This window comes from Dasypus novemcinctus, chromosome 6 (assembly GCF_030445035.2).
Source record: "Dasypus novemcinctus isolate mDasNov1 chromosome 6, mDasNov1.1.hap2, whole genome shotgun sequence".
NCBI lineage: Eukaryota > Metazoa > Chordata > Mammalia > Cingulata > Dasypodidae > Dasypus > Dasypus novemcinctus.
In genome coordinates this window covers 68,400,442-68,414,637 of record NC_080678.1, presented here as the reverse complement: position 1 = coordinate 68,414,637, position 14,196 = coordinate 68,400,442, and the positions used below count along the sequence as shown (strand labels likewise).

The following is a 14,196-nucleotide window of genomic DNA, read 5'->3' as shown; positions in this document are numbered from 1 at the left end:
AAAAATTTTTAACAGGTCTAAGTGTAAGATATTTAACAATTTTGAAAACCCTGAACTCTATCTTCTCTCAACCATCCATTAAACTGGCAGCCGCTGGTTTATTAGTTTCTCTTTTGAACTTTTGCTTCAGCAGAATAACACTCCACTGTGTGAAGTTTACAGCGAGGTGTTTCCCACCCCTCCCCTGGATGTAGTACAACACCTGAGTCAGGTGACAGACAGCTGGGGCCTTAGGAATGAGATGATTTAATAAGCATTTACTCCCTTCAATTTGCATCTTCACATTATTTCAATAACTTTGCCTAATTGTCCATTTTCTTTCAACATTTCAGATAGGCAGATGGGGCCGGTGTTTAACCTAATTTGGGTCTGAACAATTTGAAGTTAAGTTTAGGGGCATCGGGAGGCACAGACTTGGAATTTTTTAAACTTAGTTTTTCAAAAGAGGAACTGGCTACAAGCCAGAAGGCATGATTCCATCTCTGTTCTTACCACCTCAATCCTACAGTTGCCCTCTAATGTATGATACAACCCCAAGGTCCATGGCATTACTCCCTACCCCACCCTCGTGTACGCTTTTCCATGAATTATTTCAATATCCTCAAGGAAGGGAGACCAACATGCTTGCAAGTAAACAAGCTGCGATAGCCTGATAACGTATGTTTAAAAATTCGTTTGTTTACATATTTTAAAAGCAGGGAGAAGTCACAGTAAACAGGGAAATATATATCAATTTGAAGAAGACCCATATAAACATGGAAAAGAATTGTTCAGAAGAACAAAGGATAATATAACACTGAATGAGTCGTGTCATTTTCCAAGAGAATAAAACATTACAGGTAGGTTGAAATTATTTTAAAATTAAAAGTTTAAGGAAAAAGCCCATTAAGATTATTTTTTTGTTAGTCTACTGTTTGACTCTTAAGACATCTGACATAAGGTTCTATTGATTGTGGAGGGGCTGAGCCCCTCCTCTGGGTTATTTGAGCTCCTGTGTGGGTATAAATATCTTTTTGTTATAATTTTTTCCACCTGTGTCTGTCAATTCCTTTCCACTTGCCTCCTCCCGTGACATTCTGTCTCATGTTTCATCACAAAGCTCTAGGCTAGTTATTAATAACAGCCCAGTTAGCCTCCTGATCTATCTAAGAGCATATGGTGTTTTTCACAAAAGTGAGAGATCTGTTGTTCTCATCCCCTTGACTTCGGATTTCGCTTCTTGAACTCCTAAAAGGTAAGTTTTTATTTTAAAACATGGGATATTTTAAAATGTTGATGTAGGAGGAAAGCTTAGTGTGACTCTTGTTTGCTTCCGATAGAAGGGGAATAGAGTAGGTAAAACTTATAGAGACCACAGAGCCTCTTTCCATTCTCTGCAGTTCAGTATCCCTCCAATTTTTATAAAGCTGATTGTAAGCTAGGTTAATGAATTAGAATTTCACTCCTTTCATTTCCTTCCGCCTAAGTAAAGGCAGGGGAAGAAGCAAGGGATTAATAATACATAAATTACTTGACCAAGCCCTGTGGCTGCAGTTTGGTACTCTCATCTCCTTCTGTTTCTTCTCCAAATAGAGTTTCAGTGATTTCAAAGAGAAATTTCACCTGTGGAAATACGTATGCAGGGGAGTGTTGGACAGGACACTTGGGCTCCTGGTAGTTTTCCATGTTTGAGGTTCAGATCAAAGAGGCCACCATCTTGTTTCACAAATCCATTGCTTGCTTGATTTTTAGCCAGAAGCTTTGTCTTTGCAGCTTTCTTTATAATGGTTGCTTCTGAGAGTCCTGCAAAGTAGGTCACTGTGTTTTCTGTCTGGAAAAGGAGGACCCTGAAGCCCAGAAATGCCAATGCCTTGCTCAGTCTGGTGAGCAGACCTGAAACCTGACACTTGAGTCCTTCTTCAGGATTATGGCCTAATACAGCTTCTTGGTTTTCTTGTTGTTGTTTTGGGGGGTATACAAAGTCAATTTTTTTAAAAAAATTTACATTTTTTAATTAAAGAAATTGTAGGGTTACAGAAAAATTATGCAGAAAATAGTTTCTATGTGCTCCCTAGCACCCAGTTTTCCCTATTATTAACACTTTGCATTAGTGTAGTACCTGTGTAACTACTGATGAAACAATATTATCATGATTACGCTATTAACTATAGTCCATAGTTTACATTAGGGTTCTCAGTTTGAGTTGTACAGTCCCATGGTTTTTTAAAAAATTTTATTCTAGTAACATATATACAATCTAAAATTTCCCCTTTTAACCACGTTCACGTATATAATTTCATGGTTTAGTGACATTTACAATGTTGTGCTACCATCACCACCATCCATTACCAAAACTTTTCCATGATCCCAAACAGAAACTCTCTGCCAATTAAACAATAAGTTCCCATTTCCTATCTCCACCTCAGACCCTGGTAACCTCTATTCTAGTTTCTGGCTCTTTGAATTTGCTTATTCCTTCTTACCAGTGAGATTGTATACTGCTATCCTTTTGGGTGTGGTTTATTTCATTCAACATGATGTCGTCAACGTTCATCCATGTTGTTGCATGTACCAAAACTTCATTTCTTTTCACAGTTGAATAATAATATTAAACATATGTCTAACTCTCTAAATGTACATCAGGTCTCTAAATAAAATGTGTAAAGGGGGCATCACAATGCATTGGCAGGGACCAGATGAGGTCCTGGCATGGAGCCTTGGCTTGGACCACTTACAAGTTGTGTCAACTTAAACTACTCAGCTTCTCTGAGCCTCAGTTTCCTCACTTGAGAAATGAGAATAATAACCTGTTTTACAGGGTGGTGGAGCTTACTCACACTGCATATAAATGGTCATGTATAGTGACTGATATTTTAACACTCCTTAAAAGTTCTTCATTTGAGTTTTTCCTGCGTCTTCCTGTCCTCTCTCTGTTTAAATTCAAGTCTATAGCCTCCAATATGGGCTTTGATGGGAAACATTACCCTAAACTTTAGAGACAATACTTGGCTTATTACTAGCTTTTAATAAGTTCATCTTGTGATGGTGTAAGCCAGGCAAATTCTGAGGATGGATGGATGGATTGGAGGATGGCATATAGTTAGCAATTCAGGACATTAAGTCTGCATCTGAAGATCCATGATGATAGGGACCCTCAAAAACAATTTCAAAACATAAGTTATTATTGCTCTATTATGAGCAGAGTTCTAAATTTTTTCTTTTGGTTTTGTGTTCCTATGGCTGCAAAAGACAAGTTTCCCTCCTGGCTACATTAAACTCTATTCTGTGTGTCTGGATAGGACAGAAAAAAGGGTTGTCTGAAAGAGTACCTGATTCCTGAAGTGTGTCATCTGTGTAGAGGGTTGAATTGTATCTCCCCAAAACAAATGTTCAATTCCTAACCCTTTGTACCTGTGAATGTGACCTTCTTTGGAAATAGTATCTTTGCAGAAGCAGTCAAGTTAAGAAGAAGTCATTTTGGATTAAGGGAAGGCCCTATATCCAGTGACTAATGTCCATACATGAAAAGGGAGATGTGGAGACACAGGGAGACATAGAGATTCCCAGTGAAAGCCTGACATGTGAAAATGAAGGCAGAGATGGGAGTGATGCTGCCACAAGCCAAGAAATGTCAGAGATCAACAGAAGCAGGCAGAGGAAAGGAAAGATTCTTCCCTAGCTCCTTCAGAAGGAACATGACCCTGCTGACACCTTGATTATTTTTAGGGGGCCTGAGGATTGAACCTGGGACCTCGTACATAGGAAGCAGGCTCTCAACTACTGAGCTACACGTGCTCCCCTACACCTTGATTTTTGGCCTCCAGAACTCTGAGAGAGTAAATTTCTATTGTGTTAAGTCACTAGTCTGTGCTATTTTGTTTTGGCAGCTCTGGGAAACTAATACACTCTAACTAAAGAGATAAGGTGGGATTTTTTTTTTTTCTTTACAAGCTTTAATTCTGCAAACATTTAATTCTAACTATGTGCAAGACACAGTGCTAGGTTGGCAAGAGGACAATAAGCCAATAAGGGGAAATAAATCATTTCATGAGAAACTCTGACCAAAGGCAGAATGGGTTTGTTCCACAGTCTGTGAGAATACTATAGGTAGACATAACACCCAAAATTTATTATCCATTAGAATTCCTCTTGGATGGTTTTATGTTCTGGGAAAGTGTTCACTTTGTTCCGTACTTTTCAGGGCCCCTTCTTGTGTATCACCTAAGTAATGAGCTTGTGACTCACGGAAGAACAACACTTAAAGGTGCACTCCATTCTTCCCTCCACCCTCTACCCCTGTGTTTATTGAGCACCAACTTTGTTTCAAGTCCTGTGCTAGATGCTGCTGGTATTTGTTTCTGACCCAAAGGAGAGCACAGTCTTTCATTTAACTTGAAATTCTTTTTTCCAAACTACCCACAAATCACACTTCCCTGGCTTCAGAAATCAAAGCTGCACCTTAAAAGAGGATAAAAACTTGCCACCAATGAATTTATGCAGAGGAACATGAGTTGCAGGCTAAAAAAGTAGCTTAAAAGACTTTACCAAATGTTTTATAGAACTCAAACAGGTCCAGAGATTCTCCACTCCCGTGCACTTCCCAATCCCCAACCCGGATGACACTGGTTTGGGTATCTGCGTTCTGCAGTTGAAAACCAAAACCCCAACCCAAAAGCAAACACCTTCAGGCCCCCTTCTGCTTCCTCATCCCACCCGAATGACAAGCATTGGGTGGCGCCACTGAGGTGAGGCGCACTGTGCAAGTACCAGAAAGGCAGTGCTCTGAGCAGTTTACCAGGCCTTGTGAAAGGGCAGCTGTGAATCATGGAGAGGCCTGGGGAACTTGGCAGGGAGAAGGTTGATAGCATCTTGATTATTTTGGTTGCAGAAGATTTCTTAATGTTAAGTGACCATAACTGAGAAATTTATGTCCTCTTCGTGTCAATGCAGTGTCCTGTCTGGGGTATGAAATCTCACTGTCAGGAGTCCTGATAATGGATAACTAAGAGTACATATTTGTCTGTGTGTAGAAAAATAGTTCTTTCTAGGGCTAGAATGTTTACTTAAAATATTTGAGGCACAGGGTGGCTTTGGAGGGCCCAAACTAAACAGGTGTTGACATAGGAAGACAGTATGAGAGGTGCAGCCAAAGAGCAGAAGAGACACAGAGTGACTACCTGCTGGGTCCAGGGCCTCCACGGGTCCTGCAAGTGATCGGGTGGATGCCAGGAGGTTGACAGGCAAGCAAGGTTAACGCCCTGTCACCCGCATGTCTTGGTGTCGGCCTCGGCTTGCCAGGGCATTCCATCTTTTAAGAACCATTTGCTTCCTCTCATCCATCTGAGCCACTCCATCCTTCTTAAGCTTCAGGGAAGTGACTGTCTTTCTGATTCTGCTGTTTCATCGTACTAACCACTATTTATGGAATATTAGGCAGTGCTCTGAGCTCTTGGTTTGCATTTTCACCAATCCTATGATACTGCAGTGGCTAAGGCTAAGGCTCTGAAGCCAAACAGAGCTTCATTCAAATCCCTGGTCACCACTTACGAATTGTGTGACCTTGGACAGCTTATTTAAACTCCTTAGGCTTCAGTCTCTCTGACTAAGGAAATAGCAATATTAATGACAACCTTATAAAGGTTTATGAGATTGAAATCAAAGTGCGTGGAGCAGACATGTCTTGACTTTAGTTACTAATAAAATTCTTTCAGCTCCCTGCAAGAGAGATGCTATTACCTTGTTCTACAAATTAGGTAACACTTAAGGTTAAGTGCCATAGAAATAAGCCAGCCAGAGTCAGGATCTAAAACCTAAACCCCACACCCTCTCTGCACTCCACCTTGCTGACTGATCATCTGTGACAAAGCAGATGTTTTTGGTTTCAAAGTCCATTTTTATTAAGTCCTGTGCCTTGTGAGGGTTACCTGCCAAATATCTGAGTTCTCATTTGTGAGTTCCTGTCTTCTGGACTCTCTAGACTTACATTGGCCGGAAGCAAAGCTGTTGAATGGTGACAAAGATAGAATCTCTTCAAATAGCCATGTCTGGTGAAATACAGAACCCAATTTCTCATAAATGCCAAGATATTACTGAGGCAATTTTGAGACAGGCACTGGGGGAAAAAGTAACCATGTGACCTCAGACAAATTACTGTACCCCTCTGGATGGTATTTGTTGAATGAGAATTACAAAAGCTAAATATCTTTTCCAGTGTCTCCATTTATTTACAATTTCAGAACTTTCACTACTGTGGTTTTCCTTAGTTTGAAAGAGAAAAGCTCCTTGAAATCATGTCCTAATTAAGGAACAAGGCATAATAATCAAGCTGCAATCATTTAAATGTAAAACCATAGGCCCTTTATTACTATTCTTACACAGGAGAACAAGCTTTCTTTCATGGAAGGCTCATGTTATTGATAAATTAATCCCTAGATATATATTAGTAACATTTCCTCCCTTTCATAATTGAACTTTGGTCAGAATCCAATGGGACTTTAATCAGTTTTGTGAATGCAACCTAAACTCAAATCTTAGAAATTTGTAGAATACACAAAATCCATTTGCCATTAAATATGCCTGAGTTTCCAGGTTAGCCTCCCAATGACTCAAGCTTGAGAACTCTTAAGTCTCGCCACACCAGCATCCTTTTCTAGAGTCTGGAGAGAGCAAGTCTCCACTATTCCATGGACACTAGAGGCGTCCCAACAGGACACTCATATCCTTGAACCCTGTAGAAGCTGTGCCAATTTTTGGTTGCCTTCCAACAACTTGACTTAGTTCCCTAATTACAAGCAAAAAGCAATATAAAAGCAAAAACAACAGCAAAGCATAACTTGCACATGATTTCTCAAGTTTCTAAATGATCATTTTATGGAACATAAATTTTACAGCAAAGTGAGACATTTTCCACATGGAGGTAATTAGAAAGCACCTGAATTTGGATTTGATTTGAAAAACATTTACTGAGAAAAATAGAGTTGATTTATATTGCTTCTCTTGCTGTTTTTATCACTGGAACAAAATGAACTTTCAGTCTTCAAAGAAAGCTTCTGCTTTAAGTACACTTATTAAGTTAGCATTTGCTGAGAATTAACTATTGACAAAAATATGAGGTACTGGGATACAGGATAGGTAAGGTTGTCTCCGACCTCTAGTAAGTCAGCAACTACTTATGGGGTGGGACATGTAAAGAAGTAGCCAAAATACAGCATGGTGAGTGGGCAGTATGCTACAGGCAAATGGGGTTTTAATTCTGCCTGTGGAAGTCAGAATGAATCACAGAGGAGGTAAGATTCGGGTGTCGAAGGATGAGTAGGGGTTTGACAGTTCTGCATGTTTTAGGTACTTAAGGAGAACACTGAGAAGAATGATTCATTCAAGGGCTGCAGACTATCAGATAGCATGCTAGCGTGTAATTAATAGTAATAGCTACCACCACTTATTAAATTGATTACTTGCTAGGCACAAATATTGCCTCATTTAATTCTCACCCTCCCCTAGGAAGTAGTTACTATCATCATCCTCATTTTACAGAAGTGCTAATTAAGGCACAGAGAGCTAACCTCATTTGCCCAAGTTCTCATGGTAAGTGACAGACCCGAGATTTATGTCCAACAACCTCTTTCCAGAGCCTGTCCTGCTGGCATTCTTGTTATTTCTCTGTCTAGCTAATGCTAAGGGGGGAAACTTGTTAGCCACAAGTTGATCAATATTTAGAAAACAAAATAACCATAGGTAATAATAAAATAGCAAAAGATAATAAAAATAGATAATTTTTAAAAACTGCGTTTAGCTAACCTAGAAGGTGGGCTCATAATGGCAGTTGAGGAAAAGCCCATTTATAAAGGGCAGGTTGTTTTTATATGACTAAATTAACTAGTCACCTTTGTAAAGATTTTCCAGCAAATTGAAGGTTATCAGGCACGAAACCATCCACCTCATTCTTCAAAGAGCAATTCACAGATACAGAAAGGAGACACCACCGAAGAAGGAGAATGGCCATTTTAAAAAAAATTCCAGGTTGATATTTCCATTTCAGAATAGTCCATTTACATCATAATACAGAGCTTCTTAAAAGCAACTTTTCCTTTGATAGCACTGGTAGATCAGTGTGGTTGAAAGAGCCTGGCATCTGGGGATGAGTTCTGGTTATTCTCCAGGCCTCAGCGTACAATGTCAAGTTCCCTGGGGTGGTTGCTCCGCTGTGCGCGATCAGCACGTTGCAGACCCTCACTCAGTAACAGTGGTCATCGTAATTTACTTAAGGGAACAATTCAGCCAAAATGGACAGATTACAATTAGGCATCATTTTTCAACGTGTGTCTCTAGGGAAGTACTGTCAATATTATTTTGACTCTCAGATACTGATGGAAACAAGGAGTAGTATTAGCAAGTTCTCATGTCAAAAAAGAAAATATGTTTTTGAAATGTGACTCATGTGTTTAAGACTATAAACTTGACTCCAATGAAAACTGTTTTTCTTTTGATTGAAAAAGAGACTTTGCAAAGTATGTTCTGTTCTTGTTTTGGCCGAGAATCCACACCTAATAAGGGGAAATAGTAAGGGTTGAAAGAAATTGAAAAAAGGGAGAAGTCTTAGTACTGGTAATCCCTTTACATAATAGAGGTTTTTTGGTTTGGTTTGGTTTTTGTCAGAGGTCCAACTTACTTAGTGTCTCCACATTTCATAAGGTCCCAGGAGTCAGAGTGGATTTAAGAAACCATGTTTTATATAAAAACAAGATTGTAAGGATTGTGAAAGCAAAGTCTTAGAATCTGATGATGGCAGAATGAAGAACAGAGAACATATCGAGGCCCATGTTCCAGAAACCAAGGATTAGTGCTAATCTCTATTGGTCTAATTTATATTCTGGGATAGTGCTGTTCAACCATCCAATAAATAACTGACAGGTCAACTTGAATTACATTATTTTGACCTAAATCTTGATAGAGTCAAAGGAAAAAAAATAAGACAAGTTTTAAAAATTAGATAAAAGGGTATTCTTTTTATTTTTAGTACCACATTCTATAAAATAATTAATTGACCCCAGTGCCTATCCCCTATGAGGGGGAAAGGAAAGGAAAGAGGCATTTGAATGGCAGGGGGAGTTATTTACTTTCTTCTGAAGATTCAACATGAAAAACATTTGGTTCAAAATAGCCTGGAATATCCTATATCAGAGTTTGGAGGTCATGTCATTTTAGCTATGATTTTAACATACCATATTCAAGATAAGATCAAGGCCTGGACATAGCCACACTCACAGTGTTCTAGCAGACTTTTAGAACTGTGTCCTAACTTGTTTGAAATTTATTTTAATTTTCTTTTTTAAAGATTTATTTCTCTCCCCTTCCCTGCCCCCACCCCATTGTCTTCTTTCTGTGTCCAGTTGCTGTGTGTTCTTCTGTGACAGCTTCTATCCTTATGAGCAGAACCGGAAATCTGTTTTCTTTTTTGTTGCGTCATCTTGTTGTGTCAGCTCTCCGTGTGTGCGGCACCATTCCTGGGCAGGCTGCACTTTCTTTCGCGCTGGGCGGCTCTCCTTATGGGATGCACTCCTTGTGCGTGGGGTTCCCCTACGTGGGGGTCACCCCTGCTTGGCGGGGCACTCCTTGCGCGCATCAGTACTGCGCATGGGCCAGCTCCACACAGGTCAAAGAGGCCCGGGGTTTGAACCACGGACCTCCCATGTGGTAGACGGACACCCTATCCATGGGGCCAAGTCCTCTTCCCAATATGAATTTTTGATGCATGTTTTGTAAGGTAAAGAAACATAGGGACCTTTTCCCCCCTGAAAACTGCTGTTAAATAGCTTTTACCTCAAAGGACTGTTCTAAATCTCAAAGAAAGAATACTTGGTTATCTAGATTCTAGCTGAGTAAGAACTAATTATCAAAATATAAACAAAAGTGATTTGTATTTTAAATAGTCTTGAACCACAGAAAAACCCAGGTATATTAGTAAATTTGTGAGGATACAAATTTGTGGCCTTCCAATGGCTTAGGTCAGAAACAGATGTAACACCCAAGGGGAAGAACCAAACAGGAACCACCTAGGTTCCTGTTTGTCATGAGCATTTTGAAAGAAACAAGAACATGTTCTTTAGCAAATGAGATTTAAATCTTGTTTATCATATGTGTAACATACTTTTATTAAAATGTTTCCCCAATAAAGCTAATTTTCCTTGAGTTCATATTTAACAAAACAATTGGCTTGACAAAAATAAAATTAGTACAAATCATTAAATACACAGAGAGGGGAGATTAGGAGTAATGGAACCTCTTCCTTTAACTTTTTGCAGTTATATAAGAGAATATCCTTTTAAATGAAAATGCAATGCAAAAAACAAAGAAAAAAAAAGTGAACCATACTTTTTCTACCCAAACGCCATCAATATGACTACTCCTGATACTTGCATGTATTTTTCTCTGGTCTTTTACTCTGCATGTTTTATTTTTTAAATACTTCATTTGTTAAGGCTGACACATACAGAAAATGACATCAAATTTCTATATACTTGTTTAACAATGAGTTAAAAGAAATTGTCAGTGTATCTATCACCTAGGACAAGACATGAAACACTGCTAGAAGCTCCTGCTCTCCTTTACACTATCCTCCACTCTCCTGACTTTTCTGGTGGCCAACCCCTTCCTTTTCTGATACATTCACCACTTACACTGTTACTACCCATGTATGCCCCCTAAATTATGCACTTTAACTCTGATCTCAAACATCATATATATAAATGTGCTTACACTGTATGTCTTCTTTTCAGCTATGCTTTTTAAAATTCAACATAATGCTGTAAGTCTACCCTGTTGTTGTATGCAGCTGTATTTTAACTTTTATTGTGGTATACTATTCCACCAAATTAATATGCCACAATTTATTTTTCTATCTATTGGTGGACATTTGGTTTGTTTCCAAAATTGAGGATATTGTGGGTAATGTTGATTATTTGTCATTGTGCAGAAAACCAGGCATTTCTGTAGGGTGCATACCTAGGAATTTAATGAGTGGTCATGGGGTATATGTTGTAATCATATTTAAAGATTTTAAAGGGGAGTGGATGTGGCTCAAGCGGTTGAGCTCCCACCTCCCACATGGGAAGTCCTCAGTTCGATTCCTGGTGCCTCCTGAAAAAACAAAAACAAACAACAAACAAAACAAATGAAAAAACCAACTCAGGAAAGCTGATGTGGCTCAGTGGTAGAGCTCTGGCTTCCCACATACGAGGTCCCGGGTTCAATCCCCAGCACCTGATACCACAAAGAAAAAAAGTTTTAAAAATACTTTTTCAAGTGGTATTACCATTAATTCACAGCTGTAATAACCATCATTTTTAATGGATAAATAATATTCTGTGACTGAATCATAGTTTGTCTTTAACCAGTCTCCTATCATTGCTTCTAATTTTTTTTTTAGTTATAAAAATAACACTGCGGATGTGATTGGTGGTTACATCCATGTGCTTATTTTGTAGAAAATTCAAGTGTATGACTTATTCACTTATGATTTCTCTACTTTTCTGTATGCATAACATATTTCAATAAAAATAAAGTTTACTGGAGAGGAATGATGTGGTGATGGGAGGGAGGAGCAGATAGACTGCAATGAACACCTTTGAGCTTGATTTCTTTATATTTAAAGTAATGCTATTAGCATAGATTACTAGAAGGAAAATTACAGGGTTAAATGGTATAGCAATCATTTTTTATAGCCTGGTCTTTTGTACTCCTTCATTTTCTAATTTGTTCATAAATGTGATATAAGACCTTAAAGTATATAGTATTTGAAAAGCAGACATACAATCTTAGGAGAGAATACTTTTTTTGTCATGGGAGATATTGAAATATTTATACTAAAGGGTATTTAGGGGATCGTTTTTGAAAAGCATGGTGAATGTTTGCCCTACCAGGAAAATCCTAGAGTTCAGTATAACTTTGCTGAAACTTAGGATCAATTTTTAGCTATGAAATTCTGTGCTGACATTAAAGTGTCGTATTTTCCCAATTCTCCACTTTGACATCTCTATTCTGATTCTTTAATTTTAGAGTTTCACTACCTAGGCTTTCTGTTCTTCCACTTCTTCTGCTACCTTACCATCCAATAAAACCTTTCAATGTGCTTTGACACAGGAACCAAGGTTGCTAAGAGACCACCTGTGCTAGTAACAGCAGACGGAAAACTAAGGAGCAGTGCTGTCTACCACTACCTGGGATTAAGTCAGGTGAGAAATGGGTCTCTACTCACTCCTCATTCTTCCTTGCCCTCCACCTTCCCCACCCACCCTTGACTGGTGTCCCCTCACTTTTCAGTCTCTCTCCTACTGTTTCTGGAGATTGCTGAAGGTGCCCTGAGAGCACAGACAAGAAACACAAGCTGGAGGTAGAGGCTATAGGGGGTGTGGTCTTTATCATAAAATCTTTAGGCCAATATTTGCAACTTGAAAGGAAAGGGAAGTCACTTTGCAAACTCATGAATTATTCTTGATCCTTGTTTCTGAAACATAGGCAAAAGCATTGCTGAATCCAGGGAAAATTCCAGGTGTTGACTTTGCCAATGATTGCTGTATAAATGGGGGCAAAATCATTCTCCTCTCTAGGAATGGGGCAACCAATTACAAAAATTAAACAAGATTGCTAAAAGTGGAAGAAGTCACTGGAATAATTCTCATCTATCTCCTCTCTTTTTTTCTCTCTTAAAACTCAGATTGTCTTTTTGGTTTTTGAAAATCAGATGAAATATTTTCCTACTGAAATATTCCCACTTTTTAAAGGTACTGATACTCATTTTAAGTTGAGTGTATATAAGGAATTTGGTGTAAGGCTTTAAAAATTACTTGACTTTCTTTGTCCTTGACCTGTCAAAGGGGTTAGGAATGTTTTTTGTTTTCTTTTTTAGTAGATTTTTATTTATTTATTTCTCCCCCCTCCCTATATTGTCTGCTCTCTGTGTCCATTTGCTATATACTCTTTTGTGCCTGCTTGTTTTCTCATTAGGCAGCTCTGGGAACCGATCCTGGGGCCTTCCAGAGTGGGAGAGAGGCGATCATTCTCTTGAGCTACCTCAGGTCCCTGATATATTGTGTCTCTTATTATCTCTCCTCTGTGTCTCTTTTTGTTGTGTCCTCTTGCTGTGCCAGCTCTCTGCTTGGGCCGGCACTCCTGCACAGGGCAGCACTCCTGCACTGGGCAGTACCCTGAACAGGCCACCACTCTGCATGGGCCAGCTCACCACACAGGCTTGCCTTTACCAGGAGGCCCTGGTTATCAAACCCAGGTAGAGGGGAGCCCAATTGCTTGAGTCACATTCACTTCCCGTGAATGGTTTTAAACTCCCTTCCTAATAGACATCTGGTAAAATATTCCAGCTAATCACAAACGAATACCTTTTTAAATTCCAGTTTATTTTTTTTTCACAGTTTCATTAACACAGAAATGTGGAAGAAATTAAACTATATCTGATTAAGTAATCAAAACATAAGAGAAAAGACCTTGAGGAAAGAGCAAGGAAATGACAAAGGACCTTTTTCCTTTACTTTTTAAAAACTAAAAAAAAATTTTTTATCATTACCCACTTCTCTGATGCCAATAAGAATTATTGTAAATGTTATTTTCAGTCATTGGTTGATTGCAAATAGGTACAGGGTCCTCCCTGGAAGACTTTACTTTGCCTCTATTTCTTTACATTGTAAATATTAGATTAAATTGAAATAATCAGGATTACAAATGGGCTCATTTGAGGATACTTTTCTCTTTTTTCCTAGGGAGCAAAAGCATTCTGGATATGACGTGTAAAAACTGGGTCTTAATATCTACCTCGACTCCCAAAAGTCTGGAAGATGAAATTGTGGGAAGACTTCTGAAAATTTTGTTTGTTATCTTTGTTGACTTAATGTCTATTATGTATGTTGTTATAACTTCGTAGAAAGCCAACTTCCCTTACTTTACATGAAAATTTCATATTGCATACCAGTAAATAAAAATTTGTATTTGAATATGTTGAGTGATTTTAATTTGATCAACAACTTCAATTTATTCTAGAAGCTAACAGGACATCATAATTAAAACAACATAGTATATTGTTTAGCACTTTATGGTTTATAAAGCTGTCACATAAATTGACGTATGAATTATTTTTAAAAAATCTATACCACTGAACCATAAAACTTCTTGATTTTTTATTATAGTTATTATTTGGTTGATTGACTAAAA

General features: G+C 38.4%; 1 long non-coding RNA gene across 1 annotated transcript; it reads left to right on the top strand.

The window, feature by feature from the left end:
• The first annotated feature begins 1,073 nt into the window (after nt 1–1,073).
• On the top strand, nt 1,074–13,768 carry LOC139439109 (uncharacterized). The gene is made up of 3 exons (XR_011648943.1): nt 1,074–1,234; nt 12,118–12,209; nt 13,749–13,768. It is a non-coding gene; the product is annotated as an uncharacterized lncRNA (long non-coding RNA).
• Nucleotides 13,769–14,196: the final 428 nt, after the last annotated feature.